The sequence below is a fragment of the Benincasa hispida genome, chromosome 10, assembly GCF_027475165.1.
Source record: "Benincasa hispida cultivar pf3 chromosome 10, pf3_genome.v1.1, whole genome shotgun sequence".
In the NCBI taxonomy this organism is placed as follows: Eukaryota; Viridiplantae; Streptophyta; class Magnoliopsida; order Cucurbitales; family Cucurbitaceae; genus Benincasa; species Benincasa hispida.
Genome location: NC_143487.1, coordinates 43,893,071 through 43,910,254, shown reverse-complemented (window position 1 = coordinate 43,910,254; position 17,184 = coordinate 43,893,071). Strand labels below are relative to the sequence as shown.

At 35.7% G+C, this 17,184-nt stretch overlaps 1 long non-coding RNA gene and 1 pseudogene across 1 annotated transcript; both read left to right on the top strand.

Moving 5' to 3' along the window:
• Nucleotides 1-886: 886 nt before the first annotated feature.
• LOC120088391 (uncharacterized) lies at nt 887-8,044 on the top strand. The gene is made up of 4 exons (XR_005484912.2): nt 887-1,042; nt 1,308-1,420; nt 7,375-7,464; nt 7,733-8,044. It is a non-coding gene; the product is annotated as an uncharacterized LOC120088391 (long non-coding RNA).
• Nucleotides 8,045-8,090: 46 nt separating this feature from the next.
• On the top strand, nt 8,091-12,942 carry LOC150033389 (receptor-like protein 6; annotated as a pseudogene).
• Nucleotides 12,943-17,184: the final 4,242 nt, after the last annotated feature.

The following is a 17,184-nucleotide window of genomic DNA, read 5'->3' as shown; positions in this document are numbered from 1 at the left end:
CTTTATACAAACTCTTTTGTATAAGATATGTCCGCTCACATGTCTCCATAAGAATGATCAGGGTCAGATCATTTATAGTACTTTACAACAATTGTAACAACTACAAAACGGGTCGTATCAATAGTGTTACCAGGATAAGTCATCCAATCTTATTCATATACTATAGACCATTTAGGTTATCACTTAAACATGATCCACCTATGTGTCTCCACATACATGTTTAAGTTACATCAGATAACCTTGGATCTTAGGTTAATGGATTATTGCACAAGTAATATAAAATTAATCAACCATTGATTCAATTAACATAAAATTACGAGGATTTAGGACATACAATTATTTTAGGATTTTTGGGCTTCAATAAGGAAGAGGTTGAAGACTTTGAGGACTACCGCACTTACATAGTTTATCTTTTCGTGTGTAGGATGATCATATTACCTATAGTGTACATTTGTAGACAAATACAAATATCAACCTAGTTCCATTTGACTAAGAAATGGAAGGCTTTGAAGACTGTTAATCAAATTGTAATTACATTGGGTTGCTGTTATGTTTCTAGTTTCATGGGTGGACCTGTGAATTCATCAAGTGGATGGAAGGGATGTGTTTGGCTCCAATTTTTCTATCAAAATGTTATGGCATTAAAATAGACTTTGGAGTCTTTGATACGCTATTTGGCATTACAGTAGGTACAATTGTTCACAATTCTACCTGATAAAACGTGCCCAAAGGAAATTAAATTGAAAAGCCCATAAAGAGATAAGCTGAGTTGATTTAAAATATTAAAATATCTACTGTATGTAAGGTCCTCTTCTTGCCACATTACTTATGGGGAAAACAAAAGTAAAGTAAAAAAAAAATTCTCCTCTTTTATTTCTTTCGACTGAAAATTGTTCAGAGTTAAGGTTTAGAAGAGCTCTCAACTTACCATTTTATGTTCTTCGTTTTGTAGGTGAGTTGATGGAGATCTTGAGCTCAAGAATAAAGATTCTAAGCATGCATGACTAGGAAATCAAAGAAGAAGAGAAGCAGACACTCAAAAGTATAGTGGTTCAATGTTTTATTCCACCTACATTCACTGTTGAAATAGATCTTCAAGCTTTTATTCAAAATACTTCAAGATTACAAAATATACAAATAAGTTCTCTCATTTTTTAGCTCCCTCTTTTGAAATATTCACTGACCTTTTCTCACAGAACGAATGAAACACAAAAATTGAACTTATTCTTTACACTGTGACATTTTATACATGTAGTTGAGAGAACAAGAAACAGTTTGTAACAACTTCTAAAACTACTTTCTGTTAGTTCTGGGCAGAGTCGGAAGAGACAGAGGGTTGAGGAAAGAGCTAGGTTTTTTGTTCACATTTTAACAAATCTCCTTCTTAAAGCAAAAACCTCTTGAAGATATTCGACATTCGGTAATTATTTTCCCCTTTTTATATCTACTACTTTGAATAGATTTAGACAGTGATCAAACTTAGGTCTTGGTAAGGCTTTGATTAAGAAATCAGTTGCGTTATCTACCATTTTTACCTTCTGTATAATGATTGTTCCTTTCTCGATGATGTCTCTGACAAAGAAAAGTTTTACATCAATGTATTTTGCTCTATCATGATATTACATATTTTTAGTTAAATGGATTGCACTTTGGTTATCACATAATAGTTCTACTAATTCTTATATGTAGCCTAGCTCAGTAACTAAACCTTGTAGCCAAATTGCTTCTTTGATTGTTTCTGTTACTCCTATGAACTCAGCCTTAGTAGTTGATAGAGCAACTACTGATTGTAGGGTAGATTTTCAGCTTATAAGGTTTCCTCCTAACATAAAGAAGTAACCTGTTAGGGACCTCCTGTTATCACTGTTCCCTGCAAAATCTGCATCAACATACCTTTTTAGGAGTAACTTAGGTTCATTAGAGGCTGTATATAATGGGCCTTTATTTACAGATCCCACTAGGTATAAAAATACCCATTTGGTAGCTTCCATTGTCAGGGTTTCCCATGTATCTTACTAACTGGACTTGAACTATAGGCTAGGTCAGGTCTAATGCACATCATCAAATACATTAAACTCCCTGTGGCATTAGAATAAGGAACATTAGACATGGCTTGTTTCTCAGTTGGATCCTTAGGGGAGTCCTTGGTAGATAACATGAATTGTTGACCCATAGGAGTGGTTACTGATTTAGCATTAGACATATTAAACCTGTCTAGCACCTTTTGAGTATAATGACTCCGTGATAAGAATAATTCCCTTTTACTTCTCTGTCTTATGATTTCCATACCTAGGATTCTTTTAGTTGACCCTAGGTCTTTCATTTCGAATTCAGCGTTCAATTGATCTTTAATCTCATTTAGTTCAGACATACATTTCTCTACCAATAACATGTCATTTACATACAACAATAAGTAGATTAGACTACCATTTGAAAGCTTTCTGTAATAGACACAAGGATCATATATGCTTCTCACAAAATCTATTTTGCGGATGAAAACATCAAACCTCTTGTACCAGCACCTAAGAGATAGTTTTAGTCCATATAGGGACCTATTCAGCTTACAAACAAGTTCTGTCTTCCCTTGAACCTCAAAACCCTTAGGCTGCTCCATATAGATTTCTTCCTCCAAACTTCCATTTAGGAAAGTTATAGTAACATCCATCTGCTCTAATTCAAGGTCTTCACAGGCCACAATAGAAAGGAGAACCTTGATTGAGGTGCGTTTCACCACTAGAGAGATGGTCTCTGTATAATCAACTCCCTCTTTCTGCTTAAAACCCTTGGCAACAAGCCTGGCCTTATATTTCACTTCTTGATTGTTTTGTCCCAAGTATTTCTTCTTATAAACCCACTTACAAGGAATGAATCCTTTGTTAAGTGGTTTATCAGTCAGCTCCCACATATTATTTTTATAAAGTGAGTCAATTTCACTCTTCATAGTTGAAAGCCATTCATTTCTCTCTTCACTATTAAGGGCTTCTTTAAATCTGTTAGTTTCTTCACTGTCATCATCAATAGAGTGATTAGAAATGCAATCAGCCCTTGTAAATCTAGAAAGGATTATGGTGGTCCTTCTTTCTCTATCTCTTGAAAGAAGATAGTCTTTTAGATTCTTAATTTGCCTTTCAGTTCTTTCTTTAGAAGTTCTTGGAACATCTGAGGGTTTTCCTTGTTCATCTCTTGTTATAGAGGTTTCAATCTTAGGATGAACTTCAACATGTGAGTTGGAAGAAAGGTCAAATTGATCTTGCTTAACTGATTGCCTTACCATTTCAGAATCCATATAGGACTCATTCTCCTTGAAGATTACATCTCTGTTGATTAAACTTCTATTAGAGCTAAAATCCCAAAATTTGAAGCCTTTTACTCCTTCAGGATACCCTATGAACATGCATTTTATAGCTCTAGGTTCCAACTTGCTTTGCTTAATATGAACATAGGCAGTGCATCCAAAAGGCTTTAGGATTGACAGATTAGGGGATGTTCCTGATTGTGGTTTCGTGATGTGTGCTAGAAGTGTATAATGAGTGGAAATGGAAGATAAGATTAATGTGAATGAAGATGAATGGAGAATGACTTCTCTATCTGAGAAGAATGGATGATGCATTACATTCACTAGATGATGCATACAAGCTTTACCTGAGCTAGATCCAAGTATAAATCTAATTCAGGTTTCTGGTAAGTCTAAGGTCGAACACAGGGATTTAGGTCAGACTAACGCAAGCCTTACATTCCATGGATGTAGAGGGGTTCTAAATAAATGCTGAAAAAGGTTATCTACACTACGTTAACTGCTTGCGTACAAGAAGAAACAGGAGTTCAAGTGAAATACAGGGTTCAATGAAGGAATGGTGCTAAGTGATAAGTGAATGCATTGATCCAAGTAAGATAGACAAGAAAGAGTAGGCAAGAATGAAGATGAAGGATGCGTGCTTACAACCAAGTGCATGTCAATGTGTTGGGTTTCTATCTATCTATTCATTTAACATTTCTCAATGCAAATGCCACATGTTCTTATCTCTAGGGTGCATGCATTGGATACAGAAAACAGTGAACTACAAGTATCTTTATCTCTAGAGCTACTGTGCATTTTGACTTGATGCGTTTCTAGCTATCCTATTCTCTCGAATAGTGTAGCTGAGATAACTTCAACCAAATGATCAGAATGATTAAAGCTTTTAGAATTTTAGCATGCACAAAGTCACAAACGCATTTAACATGGTAGATTATAAGTAAAGGCAAGTGAATGGATTAAATGTACAATTTTATAAAGATTGAAATTGTCTTTAGAATAACACACTTAATCGCATGAATGACGAATGGAAATAGAGTAAAAAGAGAATGAGTCAAGACGCAGAGTTTGATTTCTTGTCCTCTTTGGCTTGATCTTAATGTGTGTATAACCAACTTGTTAAATAAATGAAGAAAAGTCTCTTTCGAGTTTGGTTCTCTTCAATTCTCCTTGATCAACAATGGTGATGGTTCTTTTCCTCCTATGATCTTCTTGCAGCAGCACTACTCTATTCTAAGCTCTCTATGTTATGCTGTGTTATGCTCTCTATGTTGAGTGCTTCATTTTTCGGGTGCAAGTCTTCTATTTATAGGTGTTCTCCCTCAATAACTTATGATATGACAACATTAATTTCAATACCCTGTTTAGCTGCCTTCCATCTCAGTTGTTTTTCAGACGTCGACATTTAGATGCCCGTACTTGCAAGTGGTGATTTGACAGGAACAACTTGAACTAAAGTATCTGTTATGCGTTGGAACTCTTCAAACGCATGCCTTTGGGTTAGTTGCGCATGCGACACTTAGTAAAATTTAATGAAATCCTACGATAAAATGCGTTAGTGATGCAAATTTGTCAAAAAGAATGTTTTTGTAAAGGTTAGTTATGCCTGAAGGATTCCATGCGTTTTCCTTTAAGAAAGATGAGATTTTGTTATTAAGAATCCTGATTATTCCAGCTTTCGAGAGACAATAACTTGTATTTCTACAAGTTATCATTTCCTCTCCATTTTTCTTCAGGGGTTTGCATTTCAATAGAAACACTATAACTTCTGTTGATTGTAAAGTTAGCTGCAGCTAGAGCTTCTGCCAAAAAATCCTCTACTACTTTTGCTTCAGACAATATGCACCTAACCTTTCCATCAGTGTTCTATTCATTCTCTCTACAACTCCATTCTGTTGAGGAGTACAGGCTAATGTCCTGTGTCTTATTATTCCACACACAACACAAAGAGAGTTTAAATTGTTCCCTAAAAATTGTAGGCCATTATCAGTTCCAAAGAATTTAATTTTCTTCTCAAATTGAGCTTCTACCTTGATCTTCCAGTTTTTAAAACATTCAAAGGTTTGATCTTTAGATTTGAGGGAATAGATCCACACTTTTCTAGAGAAGTCATTAATAAGAGATAGAAAGTACCTAGAGCTTCCCCAATAAGGGTTTGTTGCAGAACCCCATAGATCTCCATGAATATAGTCAAGGATGGCCTTGGTAGAATAAACCTCTTTTGTGAACTTCAATCTCTTGGACTTCCCAAGCATACAATGTTCACAGAAACTGAGCCTTTTAGTACCTTTAGACTAAATCAAACCTTGCTTCAAGATTTCGTTCAGATCTCTTTCACTAATTTGTGAAAGTCTTCGATGCCACAAATCAAATTCACCGTCCTTCTCAATTTCTAATAGTAGAGCATACTTAAGTTGATTAACCTTCTTTAAAACATAAAAACAATCAATTTTCTTTCCAACAAGGATTATCCTTCCCTGTTTTTCTATCTTCAAAGCTTTTTTTTTTTCCAGTGAATGTACAACCCTGTTCATCAAGCATGCCTAAAAAAATGAGATTTCTCTTGAGCTTTGGAATATACCTAACATCTGTTAAAAGTAATTCCCTACTGTCTGAGAGTTTTAGCAATACTGAGCCTCTACCAATGATTTCACACTCATTGTTATTTTCCATGTAAACTGAGTCTCCTTCCTCTGATTTGTAATCAACAAACTAGCACCTTTTGGAAGTCATATGATAGGTATATCCTGAGTCTGAGACCCAGTCTCTCTTCTCAGTTTCAGTGTCCATGGCCTTCTTATTTGTAACATCAAGAACATCAATAGGTTTCCTCTCCAGCAGCTCTCTGATTTCTCCCATACTCCTTTGACTTCCTTTAATCATCACTTCTGAAGTCTCTATTTCTGGTTGAATCATCTCTACCATATGGCTTATATCTTCTGTTATCATCTCTTTTCTAATCTTTTCCCCTTTTCAGAGCAATTTCTCTTTAAATGCCCGTCTTTATGATAGATAAAGCATTTCAAAACTGACATCTCTCTATGAACTTTTTGGTTCTTATTGAAAAAACTCTTTTTAAACTGATTCTTGCCTTTAGATAACAGGGACTCAGCACCACCAGTACTCTTTACTTTTGCCTGCAACTCTAATTCTCTACTTCTTAGGGTTATAATTACAATGTCTAATGTCACAGTCTCTCTTCCATACTTCAAAACTATTCTTACCTCTTTATAGGTGTCATGAAGAGAGTTAATCAACAAAGAAGCCTCACTTTCTGCTCCTAATTTCTCCCGAGATTGATTAAATTCATTTGTAAGTCACTTGAATTCATCTAGATTTTCATTCAAGAACTTGGAGTGATTCATTTTAAAAGAGAAGAGCCTTTCTCGAATGTACAACTTGTTTGGTAGATCCTTTTTGTCATGGAGAGTCTTCAATTTCTCCCAAACTTCATATGCAGTATCTTCATTTATGACTTGTCTTGGAACATTATTTGAAATATTAAGAATCATTGTTCCATAGGCAATTTCTTCCATATTTTGTCTATTTTCAGCACTTAGAGTAGCAGGCAGGATCTTTGGATCATCCAGGGCTTTCAAGCCCTTTTGAGAACTCAAAAATGCTTTTGAGCCTTTTTATCCAAAGAACAAGGTCTTCTATTCCATTAAACTTCTCAATTTCGAATTTAGCAGTGGCCATCCCAAGAACTACAAGAATCTGATTTGTACTATCTCAAGAATTTCAAGAAATGATCTAATATCTCTCAAGAGCTTCAAGAAAACTGTTATGAGGTTTCAAGAACACCAAGAAGAGCTAACCAAGCTCTGATACCAGTTGATAAAACAGGCCCAGACGAAATTAAATTGAAAAGCCCAAAAAAGAGATAAGTTGAGTTGATTTAAAATATTAAAATATATGTTGTGTATGAGGTCCTCTTCTTGCCACATTACTCATGGGGAAAATAAAAGTGAAGTAAAATTTTTTTTTCTCCTCTTTCATTTCATTTTCGACTGAAAGTTGTTCAAGGTTAGGGTTTAGAAGAGCTCTCTACTTACCAATCTATGTTCTTCAATTTTTAGGTGAGTTGATGGAGATCTTGAGCTCAAGAACAAAGATTCTAAGCATGCATGACTAGGAAATCAAAGAAGAAGAGAAGTAGACACTCATAAGTAAGTATAGTGGCTCAGTGTTTTGATCCACCTACATCCACTGTTGAAATAGATCTTCAAGCTTTTATTCAAAATACTTCAAGATTACAAAATATACAGATAAGTTCTCTCATTTTTCAGCTCCATCTTTTTAAATATTCACTGACCTTTTCTCACAGAAAGAATGAAACACAAAAACTGAACTTATTTTTTACACTATGATATTTTATACATGCAGTTAAAAGAACAAGAAACAATTTGTAACAACTTTTAAAACTGCTTTTTGTAGTTTTGGACAGAGTGTGAAGAGACAGAGAGTTGAGGAAGGAGCTAGGTTTTTTGTTCACATTTTAACAATACCTTTTGGGATAGAAACTTTATATCATCTATCGTACCCTTGTGTCCTTTCTTGTGTTAAGAGTTTTATGTTTTGAGAAAGATCGATATCTTTTATATAGACATTTTGGAATTTTGAACAATTAGACAGTTTTCAATGTTGGGTTGTTGTAATGTTTTGAGAATGTTATGCTAAGACTATTTTGAGAATGTTATATTAAGACTATTTTGAGAATGTTATGTTAAGACTATTTCTCGATTGGAATTGTCAACTCTCAATTCTAGAATACGATTTCATTTTTTCTAGTAATATGTCTGATTCAGGATTTGGTGGCCAACTCCCTCTTGGGATTTCAAGCTTGACAAGGTTGGTTAGCCTCAATCTTTCTAGCTCATATTTCACATTACGAATTTTTCGATTGAAACTCGAGAATCCGAATTTGGCTACTCTTGTTCAGAATTTGAACAGTTTGAGTGAGCTAGTTCTAGATGGTGTAGATTTATCAGCAGGAGGAAGGGAATGGTGGAAGGTCTTATCATCTTCACAGCCTAATTTGAGTGTGTTGAAATTGTCGAGATGTTTTCTTTCAGGACCTCTCCATTCTTCCCTTGTGAAGCTTCGAAATCCATCAGTTCATTTAGAGAATAACAACTTGACCTCCCTGGTTCCTGAAAATTTTGGAGTTCTCTAATTTGACTTCACTGAATATGAGCAATTCAGGATTGCTTGGAGAATTTCCACAAAGTGTATTCAAGGTACCAATTCTTCAAACTCTGGACCTATCTAATAATTTATTGCTGCAAGGTTCTCTTCCAGATTTTCAATTCAATGAGCCCCTTCAAACTCTGGTCCTCCACAGCAGGAAATTTTCTGGGACAGTGCCAGATTCTATTGGGTCGTTTGAGAACTTGACCATATTAGACTTAGAAAGTTGCATGTTTAGTGGATTGATCCCAAATACCATAGCAAAGCTCACACAACTCACATAAATGGATCTTTCAAGGAACAGATTAGTTGGCTCAATCCCATCATTTTCATTAATGAAGAATCTTGCTATCTTAAGGCTTGCTTATAATCTGTTGAATGGTACCTGGCTTTCCACTAAATGGGAAAAGCTTTCCAATCTTGTTAGTCTTGATTTACATAACAATTCGTTCACTGGAAATGTTCCGTTATCTCTACTCCATCTCGAATCAATTTAACAGTAGTTTGAAGGAGCTCACCAGCGTGTCATCTTTCTTTTTCGAAACCCTATCGCCTTAAATCTAAGCGATGGAAGCACCACTATCTTTGTATGCAGAGTAATCTGTTAGAAGGTCCATTCCCATTTTCATTTCTCGAACGACAAGGTCTTAAGATTCTCTCACTTTCTTTCAACAAACTTTTTGGAAAGTTCAATATGAACACGTTCGAACAGCTGAAGAATTTATCAAGACTTGAATTGTGAAGCAACAACTTATCAGTTGAAACAGAAAATATTAGTTCTACCCTCTCTGCCTTTCCTCAAATGACAGTATTAGAGTTGGCTTCTTGCTAAATAAGAAGGTTTCCTGACTTCTTGAAAAACCAATCCAACCTTGTCAATCTTGGTCTCTCTGATAATGATGAATTTCAAGGAGAAATACCTCTTTGGATTTGGGAACTTGGAAGTCTCCTTCATCTAAATCTTTCTCACAACTCTCTCGTGGGTTTCGAAGGTTTGCCACAGAACATTTCTTCCCATTTGAACCTTCTTGACCTGCATTCCAACAAATTTCAAGGGTCATTCACATTCTTCTTGAAGGAAATCGAACACGAGGATTTCCATAAGCAGCGGAAAAATCATTCCAAATTACAATCGTATATGAACTTTACAATTACAATCACAAACATAAACATACGGTTATGCGAAATATATAAATTACAACATGCTATACAAATGATCAAGGACAAGAATCAACACACTTTTGTAGACTCATCTTCGAGTTCCTTGATCATGAACGCTCGATCATAGCAACACAGCAACACACGAATGCTCGTCCAACACGATCGCTACACTGCACGAACACCGTGCACTCGAACTAAGCGATCGCCAAGGTCACGAACAACCCGAACACCACGAACAGCCTCCACAGGACCTCGACAATGTCGAGTTGAGTATGACACCACCAAAAAGGTTACCTTGGTATTCTCGGTGTGAGAATCCAAAGGGTGGGCTCTATGTGGACTTGGATTTGAGGCATAAAATGGGAGGAAACATAATGTGTAAACGATTGAGCAAGTGGGAGATGGAAGAACCTATCGTATAGGTCGATGCCCAATCGTTTAGGAAAAGCTATGCGATCGTTTAGCTCATCGCTAAGTTGAGTGTCTATCGTTTAAAAACACTCCATGATCGTTTAGCTAACTCTAAGTTGTCGCTTAGTAAATCTTATTTACTTGACAACTTCTCCGTGAGTAATTTCCGATATTGAAAATCTCAAAACAATTTTTTTTCCTTTCTTACTAAAATTATGAAAACATTTTTTCTTTTATCTCACGGTTACCATGAAACCACCAATAACGTCTCACTCAATTGGTTATTAAAGAAAAAGAGATAATTATCCAATAATCAATATTATTATAAATATAAATAATAACTAACTTACCATAATATATTTATAACCTATAGTTTTAATATTTCATCTCATGAAACATATAAACTATAACTCTTTTTCTATTCCATGCACTTATTGTAAATCTCATTTGCATTAATCCTCTACTAGATATATCTCATACATCATATTGATCATATCATATATAATCGAATTACCTCTTGTCAATTTGAACATTTCAAATCAACACCAAGAACCGATCCTCAGCTTGAATCCATTGAGTTACCAAGGTGACCTTATGGACCCGTAGCTCGAAACTCCAACGGTATGTGAATAACTGACTAAACTCTTTAGTCACGGGATCCACCATCCGTTAACTGTCAAACACTCCACTAAAGGCCGACAGCTGAACTCTCCTTATTACAGATATATTATATGTTCATCTTAACCAATCAACAGTGCGACAACCCTTCACAGATTACTCGTAAGTACAGCTCGGCCAATAATCGTTATGCCACTGTAGTTACATCTAACTTCTTAAGTACCACTGAATCCTCTAATGAACATAAGTTATAGTCCTACTATGAATGAGTCCTCTCTTCCAAAAAGAAGCTGTGGCCACTATGTTCAAACCTCGAAATCAGCCCTTAAGAGAGCAATCTATCTACTTACCTGCTTCGGGGAAGGAGTGAATTTCATCTTGTGTAACTGAGTTCCCAGCTCCCAGATCAGAAAAGTTCCCAAAAAGGTAGGCATGTTGAGTTGGCAATCTGGTCACTATTACTCATACTAATCAAAGGACCGCCCTAAAAAACAGGAGTTCCCAAAACACTCAGGATTGAGGTCATGTCACCTATGGTCGTTTAGGTGAGATGTAAGTCTCTAGTATCAACGGCGTTATATACAGAGTCTAGTCATCTCGTGGTCCGGTCTTATACAAACTCTTTGTATAGGACACCCCTGCCGCATGTCTCCAATGAATGGCCAGGATCTACCATCTGTTGTAGTTTTTTTTACAACACTTGTAAACCTCTACAAAACGGGTAGTATCCGTAGTGTCACCAGGATAAGGTATCCTACCTTAATCCTTATACTACAGACCTATTTAGATTATCACTTAAAGCATGATCCACTTGTATATCACATATACATGCTTAAGTTTACATAAGATAACCATGGATCTTTGTTTATTGGATATGAGTAAATGCCAGAATGAAATAATAGTTATTTTATTCATAAAACAATGTGTATCATTACAAACAACGAGGCCCTGGGAGAATTAGGACACCACTCCCAACACTTCCCTCCATCTGCCTATTATTTGGATTACTCCAACAACAGTTTCAATTCTATTATTCCACTAGATATCGGAAAGTACATCTATTATGCAGTATTTATTTCTCTATCAAGAAATCAAAATCGAGGTATTTTTCCTGAATCCATATGCACATCAATAAATCTTAAGATGCTGGATCTATTACATAATAGTATGGAAGGCATTTTTCCCTAGTGTCTAACAGAGATGACTGCAAATCTAGTGGTACTAGATCTGAAAGGAAACTCATTCAAAGTCTTTATTCCTAATACAGATCCAAGTATATGCGGTCTAAGAACTCTTGATCTCAGTGAAAATGAAATTGGAGGGCATGTACCTCGTTTGTTGTCCAATTTTCGAGATTTGGAGGTTTTAGACCTGGGAACAACTAGATACATGATATATTTCCATGTAAATTGAAGAACATATCCACCATGCATATTCTTGTTCTTCGATCGAACCAATTTCATGGGAAGATTGGATGTCCATCAAGCAATAGCTCCTGGATTAGCTTGCAAATTATTGATCTATCTGGAAACAGCTTCAGGGGTGATATACCTGGAAAACAGTTAATAAAGTGGAAAGTAATGGTAGATAGGGAAGAATATAGAAAATCAAGAGCTAATCACCTTCGCTTTGATTTCTTCAGATTCAGTTATGTGAATTGTCAAAATACAGTAACAGTTACAAGCAAAGGTCAAGAAATGAAACGCACCAAAGTCTTAACTGTCTTCATAGTGCCAGCTGGGGTCTTTAGACCTTTCGACAAACTTTCTTAGCGGCAAAATCCCTTCACAGCTTGCAGGATTGACGTTTCTATCTGTACTGAATCTCTCTTCCAATGGTTGGTGTCAATGATCCCCATTGGTGCTCAAATTCAAACATTTCCACCAGATTCCTTTATAGGTAACGAAGGATTATACAGAGATCTATTTCTGAATGGATGTGAAACTGCGATTCGACCATTTTCAGACACAAGAATCTTAGGTAGAAACAGAGGATGAATTTGAATGGAATTACAAATCCATTTTCATTGCCACTGGATTCGTAGCCGGAGTAGTCACCGGAGTAATCGCCGGTCTTAGGGTTTGGGAGAAACAATGCACCAAGCTCATGGGATGGTTGTAAAATTGACAAAAATGACCCTTTTGGAGTTTAATTTTATATTTTTTACCTCTTTTTTAAAAACAAAGTTATTTTTTACCCACGATCATAAATTTTTGTTGTATAATTACTCTTATACCCCTTATTAAATTCTCGCTTTTAAATTTCAATAACTAACCTACCAAGTTAATTCACAAAAAATTCTCCACTAACCTACCACCAAAAAATTGTTATACAACCAAAATTAACTCATAAAAAATTCCCCACATTCCAATTATTTGTAATTTTTCGTCAAGTCCTTGTATTTCACAAAGTTGTAATTTTGTACACTCCGTAGGAAGGTGTGTACTTCATTTTGTATATATTCAATAATTCAATAATTTCTTTCACGTTAGAATTCATTTGCTTGTATTTATGCTTGCTTTCTTGATTGTTTTTTTTTCCTCATACCAAAAAGCCCCTATATTTGAAAGTTTAAAAAAATATGAAAAAAATAGAAAAACTATTTTTTTAAGATACCCGGTCGGGTTTCATTGGGTCTTCATCGGGTACAAAGGAAATTGGTTGAAATTACTCAGCTGGGCTTCACCAGGTATAAAATAATTGTTGAAATAAGTTTAAAAAAATGCGATAAATAATTTTTTAAGATACCTGGTTGGGTTTCACCGAGTATAAATGAAATTGGTTGAAATCACCTGGTTGGAGTTCACCAGGTCCTTACCAGGTATGAAAGAAATTGGTTGAAATCACCCGTCCGGGCGTCACTAAGTCTTCACCGGGTACGGGATAGGAGAACATGGAATAGGAACCGGGTAGGGGATAGAGACTGGGCTGGGAACATGGCTTGGTCCGAGGCCCGGTAGAGGTAACTCTAGACCCAGCCGGGCGTATATGGAGAATATGTTTACTGTTTTTTGGCCCGATGTTGTACCCGGCGGGGTGGACGATCGTTTAATTTTTTTTCTTGTTAGTTTTATTTTTTATTTTTCTTTTTTTTAACTGCATTAATACATTTTTGTTATAAATTATAGGAAAATGTCTCGCGTTTGGATTTGTTTCAATGGCATTTAGAATGAAAGGGAAAAGGATTATGATGGAGAAGAGTTGCGAGGGTTTGACATTGAGGTTGAAACGACATATAATGAATTTCTGACTGAAGTTTATAGGATAAGCGGTATAAATTCAGTTGAGTATAATCTTATTATAAGATGTATACTTGAGATCCAAAGCCCTGCATTTGTAATTTGGAATGATGTAGATCTACACATATTCCTCACATGGGAAGAGATCTCAGTAATACCTCTTTACGTATCAACGCTTCCAAAGTGCTCGAATAATCAGGGGTTTCATCCAAACAATTCATATATCCAAGGAATGGAAGAAATCCGTTGAACATCTAGGCTAGTAAATTGCAAGATGGAGTCGGATAGTCCATTTTTTCCCACATATTTTAACCCATCACTTACTTCGTCGCCTAATAATTTGGGGACTCATAACTTAGGGGATGATGTAGATCAACATCAATATTTCAACGATTGATCTTGGAGGGAGAATGATGATGGAGAGGAACCCGATATTAATACTTATCATATACCTCATGCAGAAAAACGAACACAAGACTATGGAGGCTCGTCTCATGTTCCACATGAAATGGGTTGTGACTTGTCACATCTAGTAGCACAATCTTCATGCCAAGTCAGTCTTATTCTTCTGAAGATATAGAAATTGGTGACATATTTATATCTAAGAAGGATTTAAAGATGTGGAATCTATGTTAGAAATTAGGAGGTAGCTTTCAGTTTAGGGTGAAGAACTCGATCACAACATTATACAAAGTTAGATGCTTAGTTAAAGAATGCAAATGGAGACTTCGATCCATTACATTGAAAAATTATGAAATATTTAAGATCTCTAAGTACGACAATGTCCACACATGTAGAATGAAGGACATTGTGAAGGATATAAAGCAAGAGTATGGTGTGAGTTTAAGTTATGACAAGGCATAGAGGGTAAGGGAGGAAACATTAGTGCTTGTTAGGGAGGCACTAGAAGAATCCTACAAAAAGTAACCTAAATTTGCTTGCGTCTGCGATGGAAACAATCAAATATACCAAGTCGTATTTGGTATATCTGGTGGAGAAACTGATAAATCTTAGGTGTGGTTTTTTCAACAGTTAAGATGTGCAGTTGGACAAGTTCATAATTTGGTTATCGTGTAAGACAAACATCCTAGCATTAGAAAGGAAATTATCACAGTGTTCCCAGAAGTATTTCATGGTATTTGCATCCATCACTTGAAAGCTAATGTATTAATTGATTTTAAGAATAAAGATATTTTGGATATTTTCGACAAAACAGCTTAGGCAAGTCATGAGTATGTGTTCAACTTCCATTGGAGTCAATTTGCAGGGTATCCATGTTCATGTAAATACCTAGAAGATATTGGTATTGAGCTGTGGGCTAGGGTGTACCAATGTAATAGAAGGTATAATCAAATGACTATAAATCTCGTTGAGTGCATAAATAAAGTGTTAAAATATGCATGAAAGTTACCAATCACGTCATTTCTAGACATATTAGAGGTTGGTTACAAGACTTGTATTACAGACGTCAGACGGGTGCATCAAAAAGTACGTCGAGACTGTCGAACTATGCAATGGCAATAATTTGTGACACGGTAGACAGAGCAAACATACATGAAGTTAGGCCAATTGACCAACATGAGTTTGAGGTCATAAATGGAGGTCTGGGAGGCCATTTCAATATTCACGCAAGAACTTGCACTTGTCGCAAGTTTGATTATTATGAACTCCCTTGTTCACACGCGATTGCTACATGCAGGGTTCAGAATATTGATCCTATCTCATTTTGCTCATGGGTATACTCTGTCGAATCAGTATTAGCTGCTTATGCTGAACCTATACATCCATTTGGACACTTTTCAGAGTGGAAGCAATCATCGAACTGTGTGATGTTGAAACATTGCCTCCAAAAAGAGTTCTAAGAGTAGGTCGCCCACGAACAACAAGATTTTCTTCTGCATGTGAATTTAGTCAACCTGTTCCAAATGTGGGCAACAAGGACACAATAAAACGACATGCAATCAATCTTTCAATACAGTCAAGTGAAGTATGGATTTTTTATTACTAATTATGTCTATTATTTTTATCGATTTTGGTGGATTTGCAAAGTCATGTATGATTTTGGATGGATTAGTATGCCATTGTTTTTTTACTTGGTGAGTAGCCCGATCGGGAATTCATATAAAGTTTGCATGAGCCCGACTAGGATTTGGTGCATTTGTGCATGAACCTAGTTGGGAATTGGCGACTTTGTGAATGAACTCGACCGAGAATTAGCACCTAGTTGCATGAGCCCGGATGGGAATGTGTGCATTGATGATATTTTTCATGAACCCAACCAGGAATTGGAACGAAATTAAGCATATATTTCGTTATCTCCATGGAACGATTGATATGGATTTTTTTTATTCAAATAAATCGAATTTTGATCTTGTTGGTCATGCAGATTTGGATATTTATCTAATCCATACAAAGCTAGATCTCAAACGGGTTATCTATTTACATGTGGAGGAATTGTTGTATCGTGGTGTTAGTGAAACAGACCATAATGGCTATTTCCTCAACTCATGTTGAAATTCTTGCAATTCACAAGGCTAGTAAAAAATGTGTGTAGCTAAGATCAGTGATTTAGCACATTCGTGGAATATATGGTTTGTCTTATAGTAAAAATCTTTCAACGATATTATATAAAGACAACACATCATGCATATCTCAAAACAAAGGAGGATATAAAGGAGATAGAACAAAGCATATTTCATCAAAGTTTTTCTACATTTGTGATCTTGAAGAAAATGATGACATCTCTATACAACAAATTTGTTTGAAAGATAACCTAGCCGACTTATTTACAAAATCATTACCAACCGTAACCTTTGAGAAATTGGTGTACAATATTGGAATGCGGCGACTTAGAGACCTCAAGTGATGTTTCCATGAGGGGGAGTAAATATATTGTATTCTTTTTAAGAGTATTAAATTATATGAAATATGTACTTTTTTTCCTTCACTGGATTTTTTTCCCAAGGGGTTTTTTCCTAGTAAGGTTTTAACGAGACATATTTCATATATATATAATGAGTATTTAAGGGGGAGTATTATAAATATCATAAATCACGTGTAAAATATATACTCATTCTTAGTTTCAAAAAGTCAAACGTCACTCCCTCCATACTCCATGTATATAGCTATGTGTTTTGTAAATGCTCATTCTTAGTGTCCATGTAATCCACCCCTTACTTGCCAAATTGTCTATAAACAGTGGCGTTTGGTGGGTTTTGAAAGACACATATTGGGTAAAATCCATGAAAATTGGAGAAAATGAAGAGTTTA